The 5964-nt window shown below is 33.9% G+C and overlaps 1 long non-coding RNA gene across 5 annotated transcripts; it reads right to left on the reverse strand.

The window, feature by feature from the left end:
- Positions 1-3173: 3173 nt before the first annotated feature.
- Positions 3174-5964, reverse strand: LOC114183202. 5 transcript variants are annotated; one of them, XR_003604307.1, is made up of 3 exons: positions 5722-5964; positions 4400-5408; positions 3174-4301 (listed from the first exon to the last, which is right to left on the reverse strand). It is a non-coding gene; the product is annotated as an uncharacterized LOC114183202 (long non-coding RNA). The 5 variants fall into 5 exon arrangements; XR_003604304.1 differs by having other exon boundaries at positions 3174-4742; positions 4837-5408; positions 5722-5955; XR_003604305.1 differs by having other exon boundaries at positions 3174-4750; positions 4837-5408; positions 5722-5955.

The following is a 5964-nucleotide window of genomic DNA, read 5'->3' on the forward strand; positions in this document are numbered from 1 at the left end:
TAACCAGTTGTAATCAAATATAGACAATTGAGTCATGACTGTATCCTTTCTTCCAAAATCTAATATAGTTTATGCACTTGAAAAGGAGATTATGTTTCCATAAAAATTGTTGTCTGATACCAAGATTGGGGCATGTCTTAATGACGCATAACTACTCTCACACTTGGTTTATGACTTATTTCATATATAAGATCAAACTGTGTCCGAAGCAAGTATTGTGATTAGAATTAGGTGTCAAAACAAAGGGTAGTTGAGATTTCACGAATAAAGAAATGCAGAGTTCGTTTGCTTATGTATGTTCTCTCGTAAAAAGGCATGTCAATAAGAAAATATGCTGCTAGTTTACAAGACTCTTCCACCTTCACGCTAATTTCTTTAATCAACTCTGTTGTAAATTTCTTTCTTTCAATCTTTCTATAATCAATTTTGTTGTTAATTGACTCTCATATTTTAACAAGATGTATGTGTAGAGTTTACGTGCAATAACTATTTTACCCCTGGTTAGACTTTGAAGCAGAGGATTTTGTTTCACTTATATATTCTTTCTCAATCATTTAACATATTTTTTTTCACTTAGATATCCTTTCACAATCATTTAACTTTTTCTTTTGTATTATTGATCTTGTTGTAGGTAGCATTCATTGGAAATTACAGTGAGGACTTTGGTATGAGAACTGATGTTGATGTCGTGGTTTACCGGATGCTGGCTAATGATCTCATTCATGGACTCTTCTCAGCTCTTCATGGCCTTCCCAAATACTTTTTAACCGGATGCTGGCTAATGATCTCATTCATGGACTCTTCTCAGCTCTTCATGGCCTTCCCAAATACTTTTTAATTTTTTTCCGATGTAAAATAAATAAAATTGCAATGATTTATTAGTTTTAACTTTTACACCTTGTCATTTATATTGTTTGATATTAAAATTGTAGACTTTATTCTTTGTTCCTTTTATAAAGGTTATATGCACAAATTATAAATACAAAAAATCTAAAATCTTTGTCTTTTATAATTTTTCTTTTATTTCAGGATTTATGCATTATTAAATATTACGAAACAAACAGGCAATACTGGAGTTTTGAGAACTCTAGGCAATAGTGGGGTTTTTGAGAACCCCAGGTAGTAGTGGGGTTTTGAGAACCCCAGGTAGTAATGGGGGTTTTGAGAACCCCAAAAAGTACTGGGGGTTTTAGGAACCCCAAGTAGTAATGGGGGTTTTGGGGACCCCAAGTATTTGTGAAGGTTTTTAAAATCCCAGGCAAGTTGTGGTTTACCAGGGGTTGCTAAAACCCCCAATAATCTCTTAGCCACGCTGGTTCTTCTAGGAGAATTACAAACCTCTGGTAAACCCATTAGTGGGGGTTAAAATCTCTGGAAATGCCAAATATAACCCCCATTAAAAATAATTATTTTTTTAGTGTATATGGCAATAAAAGTAGTCAATGTACAACAATGGGGTAGCCAAAAACCATACCAATATATTTGATGGCTTCAAATCTCGATATATATTCCAATTACTACAGGGGATGCAAAAATACCAAGTTTATTTAAAAAAAAAGTATCAAAAATAAAGAAAGAAACAAAGGAAGAAGGAAAATAAAAGAGTGATATTTAAAATTCAGTAATTCAGACATGTGCAGATAACTTAGTCCATTGAGCAACTGCCAGAGCAAAGACTTAACCGTGTATTGATTAATAGAATGGTTGAGTTTGTTCCCGTGATGCCTAATAATTCCATGCCACATTTAACACCAAATTGTGGCAATTAAAATAGATATCATTTCTAGGTTAAGCCATGTAGCATATAACAATGTGATTGCAGTTATTATAGATAATAGCTTCCACCCGCAATGAGAACGCCTCAAGAAGTAATTAGAAAATCAGAATTTTGTCAAAATACCCACTATCGATTGACTACAAAGAACTACAAATGTTGTAAAAATTTAACAAAAGAAATAGGCATCTACCAAAGGTAATAGGTGAGAAGAGCGATACCTACGGAACCTAAGTGAACGGTGAATAGCGTTTTCAGGCTAATTCAACGAGAACAGTCGAATAGGAACTTTCAAACGTGAACGCGAAGAACTAGTTAGCACGCGAACACAGACCAGTGAGCAAGTAACAGAACTACTCCGAAGGCGAACCATGGAGAACACAAACCACAAAGAACGCAAATGGGAGACGTTAGAATGCAAATTACGACACCAAAACACAGAGAAGATTAACGCGAAGATGATAGACGATGTTTCAGGTGAGAAGATGAACGGAAAGCCAGTGAGAAGGAAAAAGGGTTTTGGTTTCCTTGAGACATAAAAACAATCAAGAGAAAAATTTGTTCAAAAATTTTGTCACCAAGGAAAGAAGCTAAAAATTAAATTTCTTAAATTATTACAAGTTTATTTTTTAAAAATTGTTACATGCAATTATTTTTTATGGTTTAGCCAATGTATTTTGAGTCCACACTTAAAAAATGTAGCATAAAGTACTAGCATTTTAAAAAGAGTTTTTAAGCCATGCTTGTAAAATTGTTGCCTATATTATGTTTAGGCAACCACTTTTTTACCGGTGAATAAATTTAGTATTGTCTAAAGTCAAAAATAGTGTAGTGAATCCAAATTGAACTTTTAGAACGAGCTTTTAGAACATCAATTTGTTGGCGGAGCTTTCAGAATGAAAATGAAAACGAGAATGCCAAGGTTCTGAAGTTTGGGGGATAAGGCAAAGTGAGCAAATGTAAAACCCTAGAGGGAAAGGCTAAAAATTTTGATGGGGAATGAAAAGTCTAAAATAATTAGACAACCAAACCTTAATTATCATAAATAGTGTTAATTTGCGGAGGATTTTTATAACCTCCACTAAAAATTAGTTTTTTTTTAGGGTCTTAGACATTTTTTATTATTAAACTCACCCAGGTAACTATTCTATAGAACTTATCCCAATCAATTTGAACATATTGCTCTGAATCAAATAACTACATGGTAGGCAAGTTTGGTACAAGTAAGATCCAACATGTAGGTACAAAAACTGATGTTCCCCCTGCTATAGAGCCTCCTAAAAGATCAATACAAGGACCCAAACCACGTAAACCAAAGTAATTAAAACCTTTGAAAGTAAAATAAAAATTTGAAAGTCACTTAATGAGAATAGAAATTAACGACTTCAAGGTTCCAATAAGAGGCACAAATCAAAGAAAATAATTTATTTGACATCTGAGGCAACCTAAGACATAATATTATCCTTTCAAGCAAATTAGAAAACCCCAAGCTTTATCAACAAAACCCCAAACTAAAACAACAACCAATAAACCATAGCCCAACATCAATGACTTTCCATTAATTATGTCTTCAAGACTCTAGTAAAAGGCACAAATCAAACTAACGAGAATAAAAACATAACTTACAAAGAAGAATTCCATCTCTAATCTTTCTGAGCCAATGATGAGCACCATCAGGTTTTGTAGTTCTTGTGCCTCTGGTTATTTGGCTGATGTGATTTCAAGTATATGAGTGTGATTCTTGCATGGTGTTAGTCTATACTTTTGCGTGACTCAAAAATCTTGTTAGTTTCTTTGTTCAAAAGTGTAATTTTGGTGTGTGATTTGTAAAACTTTTGAATATAGTGGAAACCAGACTTAGATTGTCCTAGTAAATTAGATGTAGCTTTGTGATTGGGTGAACTAGTATAAAAATAACTATGCAATTCTCTTTCCTTCATCTCACTCACTTTAATCACTTTAAAAACTCAAGAAAACCAAGGAATTCATTCTTTTTTGAGCTTCAACATGTTTCTGTGTAGTCTAATGTTGTATACCTATTAGAAATATTAATTGAAACAAGTCTTGTGTATAAAAGTTTGTTGTTTGAGTTAAATCTGTGAATTTTGCATTCTGCATAAATTCCCAAGATTTTAGCTGATTGATTTGAAATTTTGATCGACTGTTTCATAGGCTTAAGAACAAATTAGTCAACTGTTTTGTTTTTTGATCAACTAAAATTTCATAGTCTATTTGATTCCATCAAAAGGTGTTTTATGCTTTCAAAAAAGTTTTAAACAGCCAATTCAACCCTCTTCTTGGCTTAAATCACCATTTCAAACTAACATTACTGATTTTTGTGCCTTGTCTCTAGAGGAAATTAATGTATGTGTTAGAGTGGAAAACATGAAATAAGAGTAAATTGAAGCTTACTTGATGAACTGCAACTCATGAGAAAGTTAAAAGTATATGCAACAATCAATGAAAATGTCTGGTTAACCAAGATTACTAAGCTTCCAACAATGCCCTTCATATTTATGGCAAAAATCTGAAAAAAAACGTGAATATGAACAACATTCATGTGCTGAGGATTTATTATATTTCAATCTTAATTTGATGAGTCGAAGAAAAGTTGAACAAATCTACCTCAAACATTATAACAAACAGAATTACAAACATGCCTAGCGAGAACAATCCCTTGTATACCTGCTTATTAGGTAAAGTAAAACCAGAATTGCTTTTATATATTAGTCACTCAATCCATGAGTAAACTAGTCTAAATATGTAGCATAAATTGAAATTGTTTTGGAGAATTAAACTTCAGGAACAACATTGAAGTCCTAAATTCAATTTCCTCTTACTAAGGCAAATATAAGGCTAGCGAAAAAGTGAAAAAACAAGGATAAGTAGAAGATGCATGTTGGTGTAGTTAGAAAAGCATTACCAGTACACCAATAAGTGCTATAAAGGAACTTATTGACTTCCATACCTGTAAATCTTGTATCAAACAAGCTAATTGTTCTTAGAAATGATTCTAAAAAACAAATGATTAAAGCAAAGATCTTTTATCAAAAGAAAATAACCTTCAAGAAAAATGATAGGGTTGTTAGGAAGCTTCTTACGCATGCTCCTATAGCAGAATCCCGTGTAAGAGTAAAAAAATTTCAATGAGAATTATCAAAACAAAGAAACAAAGAAAATTAAAAATTAAAATAAGAAAGAAAGGTTTAACCATTTTACCAGTAAAAGTGGTCGTTTTCCACATTTACATCAAAAGTACCCTTAAAGATGAAATGAGAACTACAAACACAAATAATAGACTATGTCAAGAGAATACCTAGACATCGTAGCAGCAATAGCACAAACTCAGAGATGCTTAGTGGTGTTGACATCATTGTCTGCTCGCACCGTAACCTTTCTTTAGAGGTGGTGTCCTTGTTGGACACGAGTTCGTCATTTGGCAATTTGGTTTCGATGACGAGTTTTGCAGTTGGCAAGCTCATTCACAAAAAACACCCGACTAGAGCCCTACTCAGTTGGCGGTGAGTGTTGGATTGGGAAGAAGTAGCGGAGTGAATCTTCAAGGAAACGAAACGAAGAAAGGAATGGGGAACTTTGGGCTTGAGAAACAACCCTCCAATGAAGGACGCAAAATCTGAAATAGAAGTGAAGAAAGTGAGGGGACAATATGTATTTTGTTGCTTGCAGTCCGCTTCCTACATTGTCATTCTCAAAAAGAAGGGTGTGTGCCCAATTCCTTACTTGACCCTAAACTACTAAAAAACTATCCAAAATGTGAAACCCTAGATCAATCAATCACTTGACAAAAGAAATTCAATTCCATGTGTGTTTCTTTATAGTTTGTGAATAAGCTTTTGTTTTGTGAACCTTGTTCGCACGAGTTAGGTCTCGAGCTTTGCTTTTCTCGCGACAAAGAGGGGTCGAGGAAGAGAGCGTCGGGGACAAACCTCAGTCGTCATTGGGTGAGCGTGAGTGTGAGCTCAGATGAAGAACGAACGAGAGGAAGCTCGGACGAACCGCAAATGAACTATTTGTTGCCGACCACGTTGTTGCCATTGGGAAGAAAACTACGAACTTCTGTGAGTTTGGGGATGAAGGACGATTTGTTAAACCTAAGTGACGAAGTTAAACACCAAAAATTGACAAAGTGTTATTTCTCCTTAATCTCAAAATTAAAAATTTAAATTTTA

The sequence above is a fragment of the Vigna unguiculata genome, chromosome 5 (genome assembly GCF_004118075.2).
Source record: "Vigna unguiculata cultivar IT97K-499-35 chromosome 5, ASM411807v1, whole genome shotgun sequence".
Classification (NCBI taxonomy): Eukaryota; Viridiplantae; Streptophyta; class Magnoliopsida; order Fabales; family Fabaceae; genus Vigna; species Vigna unguiculata.